The sequence below is a fragment of the Canis aureus genome, chromosome 7 (assembly GCF_053574225.1).
Source record: "Canis aureus isolate CA01 chromosome 7, VMU_Caureus_v.1.0, whole genome shotgun sequence".
NCBI classification, from domain to species: Eukaryota; Metazoa; Chordata; class Mammalia; order Carnivora; family Canidae; genus Canis; species Canis aureus.
In genome coordinates this window covers 1,064,795-1,087,783 of record NC_135617.1, presented here as the reverse complement: position 1 = coordinate 1,087,783, position 22,989 = coordinate 1,064,795, and the positions used below count along the sequence as shown (strand labels likewise).

Sequence of the window (22,989 nt, the reverse complement as noted above, 5' to 3'; positions counted from 1 at the left end):
CCAAATGAAGCTGTTTTAGAAAAGGTAGAAAAGGTGCTGTGCTCAGACTACCTTGTTTGGGGGTCCTCAGAATTTCACTGGGGAGTCCTCATCTAACTTGGCTCTGCTTCCTCAGCTGCCATGCAAAATATTTTAAGAACCAAATGGATGCTGAAGCATAGATTACCATCAAGTATTCTAAGGAACCTGCTTATATGGTCATCGAGGGCTGCCGTAACAAAATACCACAGATTGAGTGGCTTCAACAACAGAAACTTATTTTTTCACAGCCCCGGAGGCTACAAATCCAAGAAAAAAAGTGTCCGCAGATTTGGTTTCTTCTGAGGCCTCTTTCCTAGGTTTGTAGACGGCCGTCTCCTTACTATGTCCTCACGGGATCTCTCCAGTTCATGGACATGTCCGGGTCCTTATAGCCTATTCCTTTAAGTACACTGGTCATATCAGATTGAGGTTTACTAATTTGACCTTTAATCTTAACTTGAAGGCTCTTCTTCCACATGAATTCACATTCAGAATTACTGGGGGTTAAGACTTCAGTCCATGAACTTTGAGGGGGCACAGTTAGGTCCATCACCAGCTATGACATGTATCAGAGAGATGCCACTGAAAAAAAAATTCACTATACACTCAAATAAAATGTATTACCGATTTCACATAAAGCGATGTGTTATTATCTGAGGGAGTGGTAGATTTTCTTAGAAACTGTGAATCATGGAACTGATCATGTTTTGCATTTTGCTTTGACCAACAGGAATTCTAGGCTCAATTTAAGTAAATGTATTTTATTTGTTCTATGGTCTCTACTTAAATTTCAACTTTCCCCAGATTTTGCTCAACTCATTTTACCTACGTTGTCGGAATCTTGATCCTTATCATTATTTTCTCCATTTTATCATTGACAGTATGCAATACGACATCCTGGGGAGCCAGATTAAATTAATAAATGGTTGGGACTTATCAGCAGACCTTAAAAATGCCTAACATCTAAGTGACCACAGGTGCCTACATCTGATTTGTCTTAGTGGTGACAACCCCACCCCCCACCCCTACCCCGGGCTGTACTCCATGGCGTGTCTAATGAAAGCAGCATTTCTGTGGTTCGGTTGTCTCCTCTACTCTAGAAGATATCTATGCTGTTTAGGTCACAAATTCTTCTGAAAGTCTGAAAAAAAAAATTATAAAACCTATTCTCCATCAAGAGATAGCACAGTGTATATGCAGCTTAGGAACATAGATCCTAGAGCCAGACTTCTGGGTTCAAATGCTGGCTTGACCCCTCAGTTGTCGAGACGCCCTAGGCAAGTTATATAAAATCTTTGTATGTCATTTTTCTCATCTGTAATAGGAAGATAATGGGAACATTGCCATCCTAGGGCTGTCACGAGGACAAAGGGAGTAAAAACTCATAAAATGGCTAGAAGAGCTCTAAGCAAATAGGAGCAGTTCAATCAGTGTTAAGTCTCCCCATCCCAGAAAAATATGCTCCAAAATTTGTTAATCATTTCAGTTTTCTCAGTCACCCAGAATCTCTCCACTCTCACCATGCCATCCTGGGGACCCATGAACCCCAGTTCATAACTCCTGCTCCATATGTTTTTATCACGAACAGTAGATATAATTTCACTCATAAACACAGGGTTTCCATTTTTGCTTCAGGATTTGTTGAGCAAGCACAGAGCATTTAACAGAGACGTGCCACAGCAGGACGATGCTGTTTGGGGGTTTATTTTACTTTCTTAAAAAAGAAGTTAAAGGAATAAATCATTAGTCCAAATGGCATTGGACCATAGAGTGCCATTTGGCCATGTTGTCTGTTTTTTTCTGGGAAATGACATCAAGTCACACGGTCGTCTTTCATCTTGTTCTTTCACAAACATTTGGTGAGCATCTCCTTTGGAAAGGCGTCAGCTAAAGAGAGAGGGAGAAGTAAAGTGTTGGGTTTTTCCAAGTTAAGATTCAATGTGATTTGTGGCCGGGTCAATTAAACCACAGAAATCGGTATTGATTATGAAAACAATCAAAAGGATGGATTAATTGTTCTTTGTGCTGGTTTCCCTGACAGGTATAGACCATCTCAGCGTCAGATTTCCAACTATAATTTATAGTAGCATAAACTCTCTATCCTTTCACTCACCCAAAGATTGTTAAAGATAATATTTACATACTTTTTGTGCGTGTCATTACACAAAATGAATGGGAATATAAGAAATACTAAACGATATCCAGTCTGTTATTGTTAAAATAAGATTGTTTTGAGTAATATTCCATTGTATACATAAACCACATCTTCTTTATCCATTCATCTTTCCATTAGAAACGACAAATACCCACCATTTGCTTCCACGTGGTTGGACCTAGAGGGTATGATGCTGAGTGAAATAAGTCAATCGGAGAAGGGCAAACATTAGATGGTCTCATTCATTTGGGGAATATAAAAAATAGTGAAAGGAATAAAGGGGAAAGGAGGAAAAAATGAGTGGGAAATATCAGAAAGGGAGACAGAACATGAAAAACTCCTAACTCTGGGAGATGAACAAGGAGTAGTGGAAGGGGAGGTGGGCGGGGGGTGGGGGTGACTGGGTGACGGGCACTGAGGGGGACACTTGACTGGATGAGCACTGGGTGGTATTCTATATGTGGGCAAATTGAACACCAATAAAAAATAAATTCATAAAAAAATATTTGGGCAAAAAAATAAAATAATAAAATAATAAAATAAAATAAAATAAATAAGATTGTTTTTTTATTTTTTTTTAATTTTTTATTTATTTATGATAGTCACACAGAGAGAAAGAGAGAGAGGCAGAAACACAGGCAGAGGGAGAAGCAGGCTCCATGCACCGGGAGCCCGATGTGGGATTCGATCCCGGGTCTCCAGGATCGTGCCCTGGGCCAAAGGCAGGCGCCAAACTGCTGCGCCACCCAGGGATCCCAAGATTGTTTTTTTAATACCATTTTTTTCACCATACTCCCACATGACCCACTGATCCACCACAGCCTAAAAAATTGGGAGCTGAATAAAAAATGAATTGGGTGTACTTGATATGAACGGTAAAGAGGGGGAAATCCTTTAAACAGAAGCTTATATTTTGTAATATAAAAGCTCTGCTTTCCTCTATTATTGTGTGCTAAAAGGACTCTCTAGTTTTCAAATAATTTTGCATTAGCTTTGGTTCAGCAGTGATGTTCTTTTCTTTGAAGGAGCTTGCCCACAGCTCTTTAAGCCTTCATGTGTAAATTAAAGAGAATGAAAAATAGCTAGCACGCCGCATCTTAGAGACCTTGACACTCCATCATTATTGCCACAAATGTCCTCATTAAATTTAATTCATTGGTGTTCCTGGTTTAAACTATTTTCTTTTCTCCTGAGAATAAAGGATATGGAATACTTTTTTTCTAAATCCAATTTATTAATAACTGATATCAGTAAAGGGAATCTGTAAAATTAGTTCAGTAGCAGGGCTTTATAGAAACTTCAACAACTATAGAGGAATTTCCTCCATGGGCACAGCCTTAGTCATTCTTGCCTCACCTTGACTCTAGTAAATACAGCATAGTTAGAATGATCTCATAAAATGTTAAAAATGTATTTGTAATAAAATAAACTCAACAAGGAGGTCAAGTAATTATTCAAACGATGGATGCTATTTCGGTAAATTATATAAAGATCTTGTAATTCCTTTTGATCTGGGGGGAAATGGTAAAGCATCAATCAATGAATTGAGAGAAAAAAATCTACACTGATATTTTCACTGCAATGAATCCTAGAAGAAATTTAACTCAATTGTGAACACACTGAAATTATGCCTTCTGGAAAAAAAAAATAGGTACACATAGGCTAGGATAGTCATTAGCAGAGAGAGAAAGCAAAAGCGGAGAAATAAAAAGGGGCAAAGAGCTGATTCCAAATGGAATAAGGACGAAGGAGAATACGGAGGGAGGATGGCTTCACTGTCGCTCTGGGAAGGGATGAGGTATCAGGGCACGGACTCGGTCTACGATTGCAGAAACTGGAAGCTTGACAGAAAAACAACCCAAGTGTCCATCAACCGACTGGATAAACGAAATGCAGAGTATACACACGGGAAGCACTGCTCGCGCGGGACAGGACGGAGGTCCTGAGACAGCCTCAGCGCAAGCGAGGCTCAGCCACGTTCGACCCCATGAAACAAGCCACATATAAAAGAACAGATGCTCTGCGGCCCCACTCCTACCAAGTATCTCCAACAGGCAAATGCTCAGAGACTGAAAGCACACGTGAGGCTCCCGGGGGCTTGGGCCGGGGAGAAGGGGAAGCAATTATTGAATCAGAACAGTTTCTGTGTGGCTTTGTGGAGATTTGAAGTAGGCGGCAGTGATGGTCGTGCAACACTGTGCACGTAATGCCACTGAAATGCACGCTTAAAAGTGTTTAAAATGATGAGACTCCTAACTCTGGGAAACGAACAAGGGGTGGTGGAAAGGGAGGTGGGCGGGGGGTTGGGGTGACAGGGTGACAGGCACTGAGGGCAGCACTTGGTGAGATGAGCACTGGGTGTCATGCTATATGTGGGCAAACTGAACTTTAATAAAAAAAATCTTTAAAAAATGATGAATTTTATATCTATTTTACCACAGTTTAAAAAATAGATATATCTTGGGGCCCCTGGGGGGCTCAGCAGTTGAGCATCCACCTTTGGCTCAGGCCATGACCCCGGGATCCCGGGATTGAGCCCCAGGTCGGGGTCCCTGCGTGGAGCCTGCTTCTCCCTCCGCCTGTGTCTCTGCCTCTCTCTCTGGGCCTTTCATGAATAAATAAATAAAATCTTTAAAAATAATAAAATAATAAATACATGTATCTGTCCACTTCCCCTGCCCCCTCCCCCCCAGGAGAAGATAGTGTGCATGAAGAACTCAGCACGGAGACAGCGCACGGGCCCGGCACACGGTATATAGTCAATGAACACCGGCTGTTTCTAAAGAAGGAAAAGGTGGGGCCTGGGTGCTCCGGGGGTGAAGCGTCTGACTGTGGCTCAGGCCATGGTCTCCAGGTGCTGGGCTCGAGCCTGCAGCTGGGCTCCCTGCTCAGGGGGGAGTCCGTGGCCCCCTCTCCCTCTGCTTCCCCTCCCCTGCCCAGATGTGCAGATGCACTCGAGCTCTCCCTCTCTCTCTCTCTCTCAAATGAATAAATAAAATCTTTTAAAAACTAAAGAAAGATAAAGAGATCTTCATCTTTAACAGGCTGGGGCCCATGGGACTGAAGGCTTGAGTTGCAGACACTCGTGTGCTCGTGTGCTCTCCATACTGTCCACTGGGTGGAGCTCAGGGCTTTGCACCAGGGGGCACTTGGCATGTGGGTGGGGGGCCAGGCCAGGGAGCTTGGGCTCATGACCCTGCAGGGGACGGGGGCCAGGCCAGGGAGCTTGGGCTCATGACCCTGCAGGGGCCGGGGGCCAGGCCAGGGAGCTTGGGCTCGGTGACCCTGCAGGGGTCGGGGGCCAGGCCAGGGAGCTTGGGCTCAGTGAGCCTGCAGGGGCCGGGGGCCAGGCCAGGGAGCTTGGGCTCGGTGAGCCTGCAGGGGTCAGGGGCCAGGCCAGGGAGCTCGGTGACCCTGCAGGGATCGGGGGCCAGGCCAGGGAGCTTGGGCTCGGTGACCCTGCAGGGGCTGGGGGCCAGGCCAGGGAGCTCGGTGACCCTGCAGGGGTCGGGGGGCCCAGGTCCCACAGGGCTCCAGCACGGTACCCGGGCTACGGGGGCCCAGGCCTGCCCCGCAGGTCCCCTTCCTACTAGACAACGTCAAGAATCGGAATCTCCGCGGAGTCATCTGAAGCAGGCGGGCTTCTCCTCCTCCCTTGTAGACAGACCTTGGAGAAAGCAGAGTCACTAAGGGAAGATCTACGCTTTAAGAGCAAACAGGTTGTGTGGAACCGTCCTTTTAAACGGTGACTGTATTGTCTGCTGGAACATAGTGGCTCTTTTTCTTCCCAAAAGTGTGCTAAGCAAACAAATCAGGACCCTTAACAGGCCTCACCAGAGCTGCTGAATAAACCATGAAGACCTAGCACATGAGATAAACAAGCCCAATTAGAAGGAAGGACAAAAAAATGTAAATGCTGTGGATAAAAGAGACACGAGATAAAATCAGGCGACGTGTAGACTACATTTCCTTCTCTCCAGGCCTCAGAACCAAAAGAACACAGCCTCTGTCTCTAGTCCTCTTCATAGAATATTTGAGTTTAATGACAATTATCATACACGCTACATTCGAAAATAAAGAATTCATTCCGAAATTTTATACTTGTAATACATTCTCCTTTTCTATGCCTATGAATGTTTTTACATTCAGAGGCCCAATTTTTAACATGAGAATAAATTTTAATTTGCAATCACTCTAAAAAATATCATTTGACAAAAAGAAATTTGTTTTTACACTCAGATTTTTTGGAGGAGATCATTTCTTTTAGAATTCATTAATTTTTATCAAAACTTACAATTATCATTTATAAAAATTGCACTATAAAAAAAGTACTCTTCTCTTAAAAGGAAACTATAAATATCTTAGCTTTGCCTAAGAGTGACAGAATGAGCAAAATTATTTTCCTGCTACTTTTTTTAACCCTGCGACTAAGTCAGAAGACAGTGTATATTCTTCAGATATTACCTATTATATTCCCCATCTTTTCCATGATAATTCTATTAATATAATTATTTCACATACTTATAGATTAAATTGATGGTACAAACAGCCTATTATAAATTGCATTCACTTATTTTTTTATAAATATTTATTGTGTATTTTGTCTATGCATCAAAACCAGCATTTAATTGCAACAAGCCCACTAATTACTATAAATACAATATAAATCCTTAAGTAATACAAGTCATGGGCAGCCCCAGGTGGCGTAGCGGTTTGGTGCCTGCCTTCAACCCAGGGTGTGATCCTGGAGACCCGGGATCGAGTCCCACATCGGGCTCCCGGTGCATGGAGCCTGCTTCTCCCTCTGCCTGTGTCTCTGCCTCTCTCTGTGTGTCTGTGAATAACCAAATAAAATCTTAAAAAAAAAAGTAATACAAGTCATCAACAAAGTATTGAAAGCTTTATTTTTACTGTCTCATAGACAATACTCATACTTATTTTTATATAAAAATATATGCTTTTCTCATTATACTGTCATGGTGAACCAACCCAAAACAATGTTTTTCTCAGAATGTCAAGTATGATCTATGGTTCTCTTTTATCAAGATCAAACTCACACCATTCATCCGTATTGATAATCTGATATTTCTTTCAACAGCACATGTCTTCGGGGCACATACTGAATGTCAGGCACTGGGGTAGGTACCGGGGTAAAAGCATAATACAGATGCTCCATGGGCCAACCTGCGTCACCAAGAAACTCACAGGAGTATGAAGAGGATTTCCATCTCTCCCTTCCTCCGCTGCAACCTTCATAATCTGCCTGGAGTGACATCAGTAAAAACCTACAGTACTTTCCAGTGACCCTCGCGTAGCACCTGTCATGCTATGGTTTAGTCCTTGGTACCTGCTGCTGCGTCTCGGACACTGACCATGTGTCAGCCTGTCTCCATGGCAGAATGGGGCCTGATTAAGGTTCTAGATGCTGCTCTGTCTGCCTTATGAGACGTCCCGTACTATCAATAAACCAAGCTGGACATCACCGCTTCCCACACTTCTCCCAGGTACCTGCCACTTACGTTTTGAGATCCCAGGCTCCGTCAGACCCACCACGCCAGCACGCATTTCCTGACTGTAACCCCTTCGAGTTTGTAACGCCCCCGTATCAGTCAGTCTTTTTCATGGCAACCGGGTGGGAGAAAGAAATGTTTCTCATCTAGTCATCTCCCCCACAGAAGGAAATCCCACCCTGAATAAAAATTCCATCCTGGGTTTGAATAAAAAGCTTTAAGAAGCCCCAAAACATTTTTTTCTCTCCTAAATGTCTTTTATAATTTTTCTAAACAAGCGTTAACACTTTCTTTGCAAAATATTACCTTGAACCTTTCCAAATCCAACTTCTTATAGACATGGTAAATAAAAAAGAGGTCAGGTGCCTTCTCCAAGGCTGTAAGTAATGCCAGAGGTAGGATATTTTTTTCTTACTTCTAAGACTGACGTTCCATGATCAAAATCAGACCTGAAAGAAAAGACCAGTTAACGTATTTGCCAACGTTTCTGAGTTCTGTTAACTTGATGGGCAGGACTTTGATCTTTAATGCAGAAAGATTATAAAAAATTACCCTCAATGTATCTAACCAATTATGCTATAGCGGATTATATACCTCAGAGGTGCCTGATTTTTCCTAGGTTGTATGCAAGGTAATATGCTTAACATAGACATTTACCGTATAAGAGAGAAGAGAACAAAAGATGTTTGTATGGAAAATGGTGGTCAAAACAAAACCTGTGTATCTCTCTATATATGCTTTTTATCATTATTTTCTATATAAGCATGATATATATAATATATATGATACACACACAAATATGTAAATGAATATCAAGTAAAAAAATCTTGGATCCTAAGATGTTAAAATAATCAGCATTCCCTAACCAAGCCATCGTTGTGGCTTTGCCATAAAATGAAATTATTAATATTAACCTTCTTCACAAATTCACCATTTATAGGGCCCACTGAAGATGGTTTAACAACAAATCTTAAAGAGTCAATACAACCAAGAGGGGGAAAAAATCCTTTCTGGAATACAAGATCTGAATTCTGAACATGTAATGCTGGCAGTAGTATCTGACATCCATATGAAAGAGGTTTTGCCCAAAATATGCAGCTCATGCTGTGACAGTGACAGTGATGTGCACTGTGTAATGTCAGCTCAAGAGGAGAGGCCACAGCAGAGTGAAAAAGACCCCTTTCAACATGCATTTCATGGCACTAGGAAATCACTTAAGAACTTGACTGGAAAGTGACTGAACAATAGGCCAGATGTGACACGTGCTTTTTGGCCATTTAATGAAAAGAATCTAATAGGATGTCTATCCATTGGTTAAAAGGGCATTTTCATTCATTTTACCATTCTGTGTATCCAAATATTGGCCATGCTTTCTGTATACTCAGTGTAAAATACCCTATTTGTCTAGAAACATCTGTCACAATGTGGAAAAATATCACTTCAGCCACCCTGGTTCTTCTGAAAGGGTGCCATCATGGGAAACAGGCTGGTCAGACACTAAACCAAATAATTAATAAAAGAGTATAGCCATTTAGTCAACAGCAAACGATTGTTACATGTTTTTTTTTGTTTTGTTTTGTTTTTGTTTTTTGTTTTTTCACTATTGCTAGCTGGTGATTATCCATTAGTTCATGGCTGTTCAAATATTATGGCCTAATTTACTACACCAATGGTAGAATCCCTTCCTTGTGACCCACAAGCCCCCATATGGTAGTCACCTGCCACCGTACCTTTAAAGTCCTAGGAGCTCTTCAGTCCTGGTTTATACGGTGAGGTGTATGCTTCTGGCCCAAGACGGTGACTACCTCAACCACTGTAGGAAGCCTTCCTTACCAAGCATCTCAGGGTACTTGTCAAGCTCCTCTCAGCCCCATGAAGTAAGCTAGAAAGATAAGTGACCTCTGCATATTTAGGGGAAATCCTTTATTTTATTTTATGCAATATTTAGTGCATGACTAAAACGCTACCACTGGTAAAGCCCCACAGCCATGACTTTGCAATAATACTTTAGACCTAAGAAAATAGTCTCTAAAAGCATTTTGTCATTATGGGTTATAAAAAAATGCTTTTGTGCATCTCTAGTGTAGGTACGTGTACTTCCCCTTATCAAAACCGCTGTCTTCTTCAAGGACATGGTCTTGACCCTATTGTACTACCTCATCCACAAAGCAGGACTCCCCTCGCACGGGTCCACCACCCTCATGACTTTCATGATGAGAAGAGTTTATTAATTCATTTATCGCCCTGTTATCTTTGACATCTTTGACTTCTCTCATTAATGATCTTTTTCATAGATACAGGATGCGGCCACGTTTGGCGGAGCGATCATTTCATGAGCATTGGCTCTTTGCTTTTCCATTTCTCAACAGATGCATGTTAGAAGAAGATGCCAATACCGTGTCACCTCTAGTTCAGATCTGTAGGCAATAAAGCTCGACATGTGGGAATTTTACAGTCTGGCAGGTAGACTACGCTTCCGTCCCAATAAATCCAGAGGGCTTACCTGGGAGAGCTCTCCAGTCCCTGCGGTTTAACGGGATTCTCAGAGAAGAAAAAGTGCCTCCCAGCAGCACCATCACCAGCTGGCATCCCCACCGTGGGTTTCTCCTCCTACTTCCCCGCAGCCACCACGCAATACCTGGACATCATTGTGAGACAGCCTCTCGTGAGAAATGGGGTAGGGGCTTCTGTCGTAGAAGACATCAGCCACAAATCTGGACAATTTGCTTCTCCACGAGTGAGAAGATTAGCAGGTATACCTTGGAATTGAAGAGAAGTGGCCAAACTTCTGGCTGAAATTATTGCTTGACTAACTTACCTAAATCATCTAGATTTTAACTAACACTAACTTACTTGCCTTCTCACTCTTGGCAAGGAAAAAGAACAAACACTAATTCAAGTCACATCTTTTCTTAGCAGTTTGCAATTTAATTAATTTAATTAAGATAAATTAGTTTTAAATTTGGAGTTAGAGTATTGAAGGCCACCTTCTTAGTCATTTGTGTCTCCTTGGTGCTTATCGCCTTCTGCTGCCCTGCCACACACCCAAGGCGGGACCTTTCTTGGGGGGAATACTTTAAAATGTGAAGTTTGGTCCTGAAAATGATGGGAAAAAAGTATTTCAAAATGTGTTCACACGGATGATTTTTTTATAGATAGGCAAGTAAAACAAGGACGATCGCTTTAATGAAAGTCACTATTGCTCAGAATGCTGTGGTGGGGGAGAACCTCGCCGCCCACCCCCCCACCCCGCCTCCTTTCTCCCCGCACGAAGCAATCAGCCCTTGACCTGCAGTTACCCTTGTCCTCTGCCTGTTGTGTTTTACAAACGACGCCTTCCACTGCTGAGAGCTGCAGTCCTGCCTGCACCCTCAGGAGCGTCCCTTGTTTGGAACTCTAACTCAGCTTGCCCCGACGGCAGATCTCCTCAGCCTGGGGACTAGGGAACTCCACAAGCAAGAAGGGCAGAGGGGCCTCCTATCTTCTGGCACTGGCTGAAATGGAAGAAATCCTGGAGGAGCTCCAGTTACCCGTGTAATCCTGAGAAACCACACCTTTTAAGGCCTGGAAGGTTAAGAACGTCTGACGTCTCCAGCCAAGATTTTCCTAGGATTAGTTTTATCACGACAGAAATTGCAAAATAGGGTACAATTTTGCAACTCATAGTTGCAGACGCCCTGTAGCCTACATCAAATTCAGTGACGAACTGAATGTTGAGGGCTCTCCCACTGCTCTTGCATATGCTTAAATCAAAGGTGGAATTGTTTAATCTTTCAAAAGGCCCTGGACTCCAAAGATGTCACACATTCCATGATGAAGGGAAAACTCATTCATTCAGCCATCAGCTCATCCATTCATTCTGTGCTGTGCTTCTGTATATGTCAGGCACTCCTTCATACACTCAGGATATAATTTTTTTTAAAAAAGTAAATAAATAAAGCTGTTGCCTCATGGAAACTACATTCTACTGGGAAGAGACAAACTATAAATAAATAAGCATTTATGGAGTAAAGGCAATGAAGAAAGTGAAGGCAGTTAAGGGGATAGGGTGGGAAGTGCCCCCCCCCCTTAGCCTACATGGCCAGGAAGACCCCAGGGAGAAGGTGACATTTCATATGAAGTGACAAGTGACAGAGATCACTCAAGCCTTTGACTCAGATCATATGGTCCTAAGTGGGGACTGAGGACCAGCCAGGCATCCCCCGGACCTCGTTAGAGTGGCCCCCCTCCAGACCTCCTGAGTCAGAACCTGCATGTTAACAATACCCCCAGGTGTACAGTAATGTCTGAAGACGCTTGATGTCATAGGTTAGTAGCCAAGTAGGCCTAGAAAACAGATCTTCTAGCTTCTCGTTTCTTTCTATCCCTATTCTTCATCTCTACATTATATATGCATATTTTTATCCTATAAACAGATCAAAATAAGACTATCTTATTAGGTACTATAAAAATCGAATTTTTTTATGATGGTAAGAAGAAGTTCATCTTTTTCTAAGAGCTGTCATTAGTACTACTGATCCCAGCCCAATTCATTGCATTGTACCCTAAAATTGAATCTGGAGTTTGATAATAGGAGCCAAGCTGCCTTTCATCCTGCACCCTGGAGCTCCACAAAGGGCCGGGTAAGAATCGGCGGTGCCGGAGGACATGGGGAGCACTGAGCCCACTGAGTTCTGCTCAACTCCATCCATATCACACCTGAGCCAGGTGGTACAGCAGCTCCTGTGCCCGGGGGGGGGGGGGGGGGGGCGGAGTCTGGGAGCCTCTGCCCCTGCCTCAGCCTCCAGCCATCCTTTCCGCATGCAGGGCCCCTGTTCGGCATCCTGACCGACCTCTCTTCATCCATTTTGAAGAACAAATCCTTCTGCTTATAACACACTTAATACTCCTTTCCAGCCCTCGTAGTGCTAGGGCTTCCCACAAGGTGCCAAAGAATTTGAAGTGGAGTGATTCACCTCCGGGCACAAGCCATCACTGAAGAAACACCACTCACTGGTACTTATTACAGTTCCAATTATCACTATATTTATAAAATTGACTCAGACCTTCTGCCAAAGAGCAAAACAGGATTTAACAAAGCTAAAAAAAATGAAATAACAATTATAAAATAATCAAGCTTGCATGCTGATTTATGAAAAACAACAGTGTGTCACAGTTTTTCCTTTTCTTGCTCCATACTTTTGAAGTGATTTCCCAAAATGCTTTCCTCTAGAGTGGCTGTTCTTCAGAAATATGCTAGAGGGGATCTTACCAGCCCATTCTTTCTCTGTACAAGTCTATAGACTTCCATCCCCAATGCACAATGTCAAAACTGCCACAGCGACGTGTTGGGGCTACATTCTTATCAGCGGTTTGATGAAATTTCAGATTATTTACCAAATCTTCCAAGTGTTCAATCATGTGGGAAAATGAGTCACTCAAAGCTTCCAATATGAGCAAAGAGGAAGGCAAATCACAGTATTTTTTTCCTCCAGATATACCAATGCCTTCTTCTGGAGGCATTTTTTAAGGATTTTACATATGTTATACAAACAGTACCTTACAATACTACAATTTCTTTACCTCCCAGAAATTCTAAATGAAGGATTTGTCTGCTATAGTATTCCAAGAAGAATGAGGAGGAGGAGGAAGAGGTAGAGAAAGAGAGGGAGGGGGAGGAGGAAGAGGATGAAGAGAAAGGAAAGAAGAAAAGAAGAAGAAGAAGAAGAAGAAGAAGAAGAAGAAGAAGAAGAAGAAGAAGAAGAAGAAGAAGGAGGAGGAGGAGGAGGGGGAAGAGGAGGAGGAGAAGGAGAAGAAAAAGGAGAAAGAGGAGGAGGAAGGAGAAGAACAAGAAGAAGAAGGAGGAGAAAGAAGAAGGAAGAAGAAGGAGGAAGAAGAAGAAGAAGAAGAAGAAGAAGAAGAAGAAGAAGAAGAAGAAGAAGAAGAAGAAGAAGAAGGAGGAGGAGGAGGAGGAGGAGGAGGAGGAAGAGGAGGAGAAGGAGGAGGAGGAGAAGGAAGAGTGGGAGGAGGAAGAGTGGGAAGAGGAAGAGTGGGAGGGGAGGAAGAGGATGAAGAGAAGGAGAAGAAAAGAAGAAGAAGGAGAAGAAGGAGAAGAAGAAGAAGAAGAAGAAGAAGAAAGAAGAAAGAAGAAGGAGAAGGAGAGGAAGAGGAAGGGGAAGGGGAAGGAGAAGGAGAAGAAGAAGAAAAGAAGAAGAATTAAGAAGGAGGAGGCGGAGGAAGAGGGGTAGAAAGCAATAGAAAAAGTCCTGAGGCAGGTGAGGGAATACACGGGAAGATGGAGCGCAAGCGCTGTCCGAGGCGGCAGGCAAAGGCTCCCTCCACCAGACGTGGATTCCCTCAAGCTTCCCCCGCAAGGCGCTCCCGCAGCTGATGCCCGCTTGCTGGGCTGCAGAGCCTTCGCCGTGACAGAGCCGTGTGCCTCCCTTTAGCAGTCGGGCCTCTGACAATTTGTTCATGGAGACACTTCCTCAGGTGAAGAGCCCTAGACTCCGAGGAGCCCCCCAAGTTGATGTGAACAAGAAAGAATGTCCCTAAATGTCCAGGTCTCCAATTCACCACTGTCTCCGGGAGAATCTGAGACCCCTGTGACTTACAGATGAGGAACAAGCCTGGAACATCTTTAAGACCAAGCTAGCTTCCAGACAGTATCATGTTCTCCATTATTTATTATCAGTATTAATCCTATTACAGCATTTATACTATACGTAATTCCCTAAAGAGGACTTAAAGTATTTTTTAAGAATTCATTTATTTATTCATGAGACACACAGAGAGAGAGAGAGAGGCAGAGACACAGAGGGAGAAGCAGGCTTCCTGTGAGGAGCCCAGTGTGAGACTCGATCCCGGGACCCCGGGGTCATGCCCTGGGCCAAAGGCAGGTGCTCCACCGCTGAGCCCCCAGGTGCTCCAAGGACTTAAAACATTTACACTGAAACACACTCATAACTCGACTATTAAAAAATGAAGGGGAGAGAGACAGAGCATCCAAAGTAATGGATCTTAAGCTCTAATGAAAATTTGATGGAAGCTATGAATCTTTTCCCTAGAAAAACCTAGATACGAACATTTGACATGTAAGCTTTAAAAAAATAAAGAAATTCCTCAAAATTCCTGTTTGGAGGGACTAACTGGTTGTGCGCTAGGACAACAGGTTGCAAACTCAGCTGCCCAGGACACAGGCGAGGAGAGCAAGCGAGCGGCTGGGAGGAACATGGGAACAGCAGGAGCTCGAGGGGAGCGGGACCTGAGCCTCATCTACGCGGACCGCGGCTCGGCAGCCCGGCCCGGCTTCTACCGCCGGGGGGCAACGTGGCCCCCACACTGCTGCCCCGGCTCCCAACTTGCCAAGAGAAAACCCAAGTCTGGATTTCTCAAATTCTCAAAGCCTAGGTTTCAGCAACTAATTCCAACTTGTTTCAAACTCCTTGCAGGAAGGAAAGAAGCAAACAATTAAGAGAGGAGCCACAACTGTAGCTGAATGGCAAGTGCCGGAAGACTCTTCTGTGTTATTTGAAAAGACACGTATGTCGTTCTGATAAGAAGTTGTCGCTAGAAAAGGCTGGCATTTTCCCTGAGAAAGTGAAGTACCTCAAGTGTCCTCGCCACTTTACCTTTCCAGGATGGAAACTACAGGAGTGTCTCAAGGCGAGGCCCCGACTCTCCTAAGGAAGCAGCTCTGCACCCACTGGAGCCTGTGACCACTTGCATCATTAAAGCCACAGCTTTCCATTAGACAGAAAAAAAATGTGGCCTAAAATTCCCCAGGGTAGCAGCTACAAATCAGTGGCTTCAACCTTTAAAAGGTCTTCGCGTGGCTACTACAGCACATTTGTTCTGGAACGCTCTCCGGGCTCATTGGTCAGCCGAGATCAGCTAGCTGCAAGACGTTCCCTCGGATGACTCTGGGAATTGGACCGTGAAATGGAGTTATCTGGAATTGTCCTTGCAGGTAATGAAGAGCATCTGCATAAAACAGTCATTTTGTTTCCATCACTGAAGGAGCACCAAGGATCTCAGGCTGCTCGACCCGAGGCAGATTGCTCGGTGCACCAGATACTCCGCAGAACGTCCGCTGCTGCCCCCCTGACAAGTAGGGACACTTGGTGGCATCGATCAAACCATCGAAGGGCGCCCAGAAAGGCAGCAGAGCAGAGCCTCGATCCTGCCCGAAATTCATCGATACAGACACAAGGTAAACCACGGGAAGCGCCTTCATATGACCCGGTGGATGCCTGCCCTCGACTGTCACTGCGCCACCAGAAGACAGGAAATTGAAAGATAAACTTGTGTAGCCCAGAAACGTCTCCCCGTCCTACGGGCACGGTCCCCTGCTACGGATGGGCATTTATCCGGCCGCGAAGCATTCAAACTCATTTTCCTGGCCCCGCTGGAAACTCTGTAAGCTGCTTATTGCCGTATAATGTGCCCATCTGGGGGTGTGGGGGGCTCAGGGGTTGAGCGTCTGCCTTGGGCCCAGGGCATGACCCCGGGGTCCCAGGATCGAGTCCCTCATCGGACTCCCTGTGAGGAGCCTGCTTCTCCCTCTGGGTGTGTCTCTGCCCCTCTCTCGCTCTTTCTCTTTGTGTCTCTCATGAATAAATAAATAAAATCTTTAAAAAATAATAATAATGTGCCCATTTTGTTTAAGCTGCTTAGAGACAGATGCATTCCAGCAACTTTGAGTTCTAACTGATAAAATACCTGTGCCTCAGTGGAGAGGACTTAGCTTCTGTTTTACAGGATGGGAATGTTGCACTCCAGGCACGTGGGCTCCCGGCCCCTCTAGGGTCCCTCCCCCAGCGTGGCATGGAGGCAGCAAAGCACCCAACCAGGAAGGAATCTGTAGTTGCATCAGCAACCAGTTTGTTTGACTAGTTGCCATTGACTGGTAGGCCCAGCTCAGTGCTTCGACTCTCTCAGGAAGACCTAAAAAATTTTGCACACAATTCTGGCTGAAGGGAGAGGCAATGGCCAGATTGAATTTCCTGCTAGGTAAGCAAGAGAAGAGCTCTTAGTTAAGTTTACATTGATTGTCTTCAAAAATAGGAAATGTTATTGATCGTACCCCTGACTTTATTGAGCAAAGTTCTTATCCCTAACAACAATGATAATTATTGTAATCTTAACAAACTTAACAACATTGATATATAGCACATTTTGACTTATGCAGCACTTTCACTTATTTATATGATCCAGACAGCAATCGGCCCACATTAGTATCAGCATTCCTACAAGACACACAACACTTTTCATCTATATTTACTAGATGATCAACAACCATGAAGTATGATGATCAAAGAGAGGTTCAAATTAAGAAAACACAAGGAACAGCTTATTGAGCATCAGGTTAAAGTAGAAATAATGAGCTAAGAGATCTTACTAAAGAGGAATGTAAAAAATCAAATATATTTTCCAAACCCGGGATTCCTGCAATATTAAGAACTAAGGAATAGTTTCCATTTGTTACCTCACATGCAAAATTTACAATCTCTTACTATGAATAGTATTCTCTCAGAGGAACCTACTGTTTTGCAAATCTTGTCAGTATTAACGGAGTGAGCTCAATGCTCCTCGGAATTCTGATTTAAGTAGTAAGAGTAGCTTCCTCAGATACGGACCCAGATTCTCACATTAACCTAGAGGCATCTATCTGAATGAGAGAGGAAAACCATTTTAGGGAATGAAAGCAGTTTTCTATTGGATCTCAGTGATTTGCTCAGTCCAGTCCAAATCAAAATGAGTTGACGTCATAGAACACCACACTGAGGTCGGCAAATGTCTTTTCAAATTACATTTTAAAAAATTTAATTAAAATATGCATTTTGGAAAGGCAATTTTGTTTATTCAACCAACGTTTACCAAGGTCTCACTATTTGGCAGGCATTGCCCTTGAACACACACACACGCCCCACATGGTGATGGATCCTAAAAGTAAGACAGGTAAAGGACTTGGTAGAAACAGCTGGGAGGACTTCTATGCTAGGGAGGGTGCAGATGATCAGGAAAGGCCACTCTGGCCTCACAGATGAGAGATTTGATCAGGGATCTGGGTCAAGTGAAGGCATAAATCATAAAGGTATGTCAGAAGAAAGGAGGTAAACTAAGAGAAGAAACCACATAGGCTGTGGGATGGCTTTGAAGGTCACCAAAAAATGAAAGGATAAGCCTTGGGGGGGATCTTGAACTGAGTGGGTACATGGGATGATTTGTATATTAAAGCATCGGTCAGGCAACAGAGAGGGTAACAGACATAGGGAGCAAAAGGCCAGTCAGAGGCTCCTGCAGTAATTAAAGAAAGAAGTGACAATTGCTTGGAAGAATGTGGTGGTGCTGGAAGCAGAGCTCACGGGTGGGTTTCCAAAGAGAGAATAAGTTCCTCCTCGATTGGATGTGAGTGTGGAAAAGAAAGAGGAGGCCAGTGTTTTGGCTGAAGCACCGGCAAACGGGCTGGAGTTGCTACTCTCTGAGTCAGGGCACCCCATTGTAGAATCAGGGGCAGAAATTAAAAAAAAAAATTCACATTGGACACATTACGTTTGAAGAGCATATTAAATATCCAAGAGCGGTGTCAGAGAGTAACTGTACGCACTCGTCTAGCCCTGGGTAGCGAGGTCACGGTTGGCGCTGCCACTCTGAGCACTGTGGCATTTACGTGGCACTTGAAACCGTGGGAGCAGGCAAGAAACCCTAGGCCCTAGGTCTTGGCAGAACATGAAAGAAGACCCAAAGCACGGAGCCCTGTGACACTCCATCGTTCAGAGTCTGCAAAGATAGGAGGACTCAAAATAGGTATAATTGTCACCCCTGGAACAGGAAAACATGGCAATGGGGCAGAACTAATATATAAAACTATGTTTCAGGCCAAGTTCTAGAAATAAAAAATGACTTATATAGACTATACGTGTAATATACTATCTACCTGGGGAGATTTGCCAACAGCCGTCAACCCTGAGACCTAGTGTATGAGGCCTCTTAGACTTCCACCATGAGGAAAACGCCTCTGGCTCTACAGGAAGAAACGAGCACTTGCTAAAGCAAGTTAGGCTTGGGGCGGCCGCGTGTCCAGTCAGCTGAGGATCCAACGTGCGGTTTCGGCTCAGGTTGCGAGTTGGGATTAGGGCAGGATGGTCCGGCACCGTGATAAGTAAGCTACCCGAGGAAACAGAGGACAGCAGCCAGCCCGCACAGATACTGCCCACTTCGTGGTGGTGATCAGTGAGATGATGGTGCAAGGAAGTGTGGGAAGCAGAGCCTTCTCCATAAAAGTCTTGCTGGATCTAATTGGATATACACCTGCTAAATGCGTTCAAAACCTCTCTGCACCATCATCTCCCACCTACCATCACAGACAAGAGTTATCTCCAGATGGATCACGGATATAAGTGTAGATGGTAAAAGGACAAGGTTTCCAGAGGGAAGTAGCTTCCTGATGGTGAAGCAGACAAAATGTCCTCAAACGGAACACAAGAGTCACTAGTCATGAAAGGAAAAAAAAGAAGAGGAAAATGATCTATATTCAAATGAAGACCACTTGTTCATCGAAAGGCACTAGTAAGAGGTGAAAACAACCAGGGAAGGAAAAAAATATTTACGATCTACATAATCAACAAAGAGTTTGTGTTCTGGAGGTCTGAAAAATGCCTACAAATCCATGAGAGCAAGACAGATAGTTCAATAGAAACACCAAAAAAAAGCGAGCAGACATGAAAGAGGAAAATACGCCTTTGGCCGAAGAGGCAAATAAATACACGCAAAGACAGGCAATCTTTTCCTCCTACAAATGCAAATTAAAACGATGATGTGATATGGTCCTAACGGCCCCAATGAAACACCCAATGCTGTTGAGGAATGAGGAGGAAGAAGCTTGTGATTCCAAGACACGGCTCAGCCCCGGGGTGCACGGCCCCTGCAGAGCACCTGCCGCCTTGCCCCCTCCCTGCCTGCACCACCTCAGGTCCTTGAATGAAGCAGCATGAGGAGAAAAGGCACAGCCGGGAGCCCCCTGGCTGAGGGGCTAACCCCTGAGATCCCTCTAATCGAGGGGTGTTGGGGCCCATGGCCTGCACCGGGAGCGCCACCCCTGCAAAAGCATTGGCTAATTGGGAGGAAAAAGAGAAAGAAAAATGAAGAAATAACAGCAAAATCTGTGATTATGTCCTTCTAAGGAGACTGAAATTGTGTGCAAAGTGTGACATATGTGAAATACAGATGTGTAAATGAGGCCGGGTGCGGGTTGGGCACACACGTGAGCCTTGGGATCACTGCAGGGGAGTGTCTGTGCCTTGGGGTAGGCTGTTCCTGGAAGGCAAGTGGTGGTTTAAATAGGGAGGGGGAGGGAGAAGGAGAGGGAGGGAGAGAAAGGAAGCTCACCTGGCCCAGGCCTGCAGGTGCGGCAGGTCCGCACCCCACCTCAGGGACCCCCAGGGATGCACTGAGCTCACCTGGCCCAGGCCTGTAGCTGGGGATGGGTCCTGCAGAGCCTGCACCCTGCCTCGCAGAACTCCTAGGGGGCCCCTAGTGTCCGTGTTGAGCGCCCCAGGCTCTGATTGGGGCTTGATCAGCAGCGACACCTCTGATACAGTTTTCCTGTTCAGGGCATTAAACATTCATCACTGAATGTCACAATAAAGACTGTTGATTTCTGTTTAATGAATAAATAGGCACCGAGCTTGAGCAAGAAAAGAACCATTTTAAATCAGTTTTCTTCCAGCCATGAAAATGAGCCCGAGTCGTCTGGACTCTTACCCGCCCAGGACATGACTTACGGGGAGAAGGTAAAAGGCGGGAGGCAGGGGAGACCACCCTTGCCCTGCCGAGCAGAGAAAATCGTGCCTGCTTTCGTCCCCCTCAGGCCCCCTGCGACCCCACGGTCCCTCCAGGGCGCGCCGGGCTCGAAGAGAAGGTCCAGCGGACAAACTCCAGGTGAGTCACAGCTGGAAAGGCAGCTCCATGCATGCAAAACCCTCCGACACTTCCCAGTGAGCACCGTATTTTTGCTTTTGTCCTCCAGTAATTTCAAAAATTATTTTTTTTTAAGATTTTATTTATTTACTCATGAGAGACACACAGAGGGAGGCAGAGACGCAGGCAGAGGGAGAAGCAGGCTCCATGCAGGGAGCCTGATGTGGGACTCGATCCCGGGACCCCGGGGTCACGCCCCAGGCCCAAGGCAGATGCTGCACTGCTGGGCCACCCGGGCATCCCTCAAAAATGATTTTAAAAGCAGGGACATAAATGTAGCACACGGTAGAGAAATCTCTTCAGAAAAAAAAATCTAGATGTGTTGCCCTGAGAAATAACTTCTCCTTCCCATATTATAAAACTACAACTTATTAAACGAACAAACTCCATCATAAACATGCGATTAACCCGGAGTAAGTTTTAATTGTAGGACATACAGAAGCGTCCACGGTTTCTTTTGTTCTTCTTTTTCTTTTGATCAGAAAGTATCATCCATTTTATTAAACTGTCAAGGTCACAAATGAACGGAGGTTGTTTCTGGGGCTATGATGGCACGACCATGACGGAGGAACAGCTGCCTCCCTGTTCGGTCCATATATGACTTCTGACCCCCCCAAAACCCAACTACTAACAGCGCCTTGTGGACCAGAAGCCTTACCTGTAACATAAACAACCGACACCTGTTTCGCATGTGCACTGTACGCTGTATTCCTACAAAAATTGTAAGCTGGAGGAAAATATTTTAAAAAATCATAAGGAAGAGAAAATACATTTACAGGACTGTAGTGTAAAAAAAAAAAAAGAAAAGAAAAGAAAAATCCACTTATATATAAGTGGGCCCATGCGGTTCAAACCTGTTGTTTGTCCAAGGGTCAACTGCTCTCTGATTATTTTAAGACAAAGGAGACAATATTGCGATTTCCAGGGTACGTGGGCAACTGCTTTTCCACTCTAAGTTGGATCTTAAATTGCTGAAGAGTTGCACATACATGCATGCCCCGAACTATCTGTCTCTATATATGCAGAGACAGATGAAGGGACGGGGGGGGGGGGGGTCCTGTGTGTACGTGTCCTGCTAGAAAACAAAAACAAAAAAAACAAAAACCAGGGGTTGACCACAGTTTCCACCTAGTCCCGGAGTCGGAGAGGAACCCGGGCAGGGCTTCTGGAACTTCCAGGTGCAGGGCGACCATGAGGGGCTGGGCTAAGTGCGGGCTCCCCCTGCTCAGGCCTGCGGGGGAGCAGCCGCGGGGGCCGCCTGGGTCACCGGCCAGGCCCCCCTCTCCGGCCCAGCAACTGCTCCGAGGGGCCCGGGGTGACGGAGGGAGCCTGGCGTCCTCACATTCAGGAGAAGGGGGGTCGCCGCTCAGCACCCACCCAGCGACCCAGCTTCGCTCCCACCCAGCGAGTCAGCCTGTGACCCGGGAGCTCAAGCATGAGCAAAGGGACCCCGTGGCGTGGCCACCTGGGGACAAAGCGGGGTGGGATGGGTCAAAGCTATCGTCCCCAGGACGGCGGCGCCTCCCGATTCCCCGATGGAGAGCGGGTCTCCGGGCCGGGCTGGCCACCTGCTCACGCCACCACCTGCAGGATGTGCTCGGGGCTTTTACTTCCCCGCCTCGTTTCCCCCACTGAGCCCTGCGCCCCGAAGAAATCACCTGAGTGCCTCTGTCGGCCACGCGGTGGGTGCCTCTGCCCCACCCGGGTGCTGTCCTGGGACCAGGGGGGCCTCATTTGTATGCCCCGTCCCGCACCCTCACGTGACCCTTGGCTCACAAGAGCTGCTCACGACGCGCGTCCCTGATGCACCTGCACCTCCGATGATGCACCTGCACCTCCAATGATGCACCTCCCTCTCCGATGATGCACCTGCACCTCCGATGATTCACCTCCCTCTCCGATGATGCACCTGCACCTCCGATGATGCACCTCCCTCTCCGATGATGCGCCTCCCTCTCCGATGATGCACCTGCACCTCCGATGATGCACCTCCCTCTCCGATGATGCACCTGCACCTCCGATGATGCAACTGCATCTCCGATGATGCACCTGCACCTCCGATGATGCACCTCCCTCTCCGATGATGCACCTGCACCTCCGATGATGCACCTCCCTCTCCGATGATGCACCTGCACCTCCGATGATGCACCTCCCTCTCCGATGATGCACCTGCACCTCCGATGATGCACCTGCATCTCCGATGATGCACCTGCACCTCCGATGATGCACCTGCATCTCCGATGATGCACCTGCACCTCCGATGATGCACCTCCCTCTCCGATGATGCACCTCCCTCTCCGATGATGCACCTTCATCTCTAATACTCTGGCATTCCTTAGTTTC

At 45.5% G+C, this 22,989-nt stretch overlaps 1 long non-coding RNA gene across 3 annotated transcripts; it reads right to left on the bottom strand.

Annotated features, from left to right (window-relative positions):
- Positions 1–1,709: 1,709 nt before the first annotated feature.
- LOC144316950 (uncharacterized) lies at positions 1,710–22,610 on the bottom strand. 3 transcript variants are annotated; one of them, XR_013382773.1, is made up of 6 exons: positions 22,305–22,610; positions 10,674–10,782; positions 10,190–10,324; positions 9,417–9,568; positions 7,993–8,135; positions 1,710–1,908 (listed from the first exon to the last, which is right to left on the bottom strand). It is a non-coding gene; the product is annotated as an uncharacterized LOC144316950 (long non-coding RNA). The 3 variants fall into 3 exon arrangements; XR_013382774.1 differs by lacking the exon at positions 10,674–10,782 and having other exon boundaries at positions 22,305–22,607; XR_013382772.1 differs by lacking the exon at positions 22,305–22,610 and having other exon boundaries at positions 10,674–10,931.
- Between the last annotated feature and the right edge of the window lie 379 nt (positions 22,611–22,989).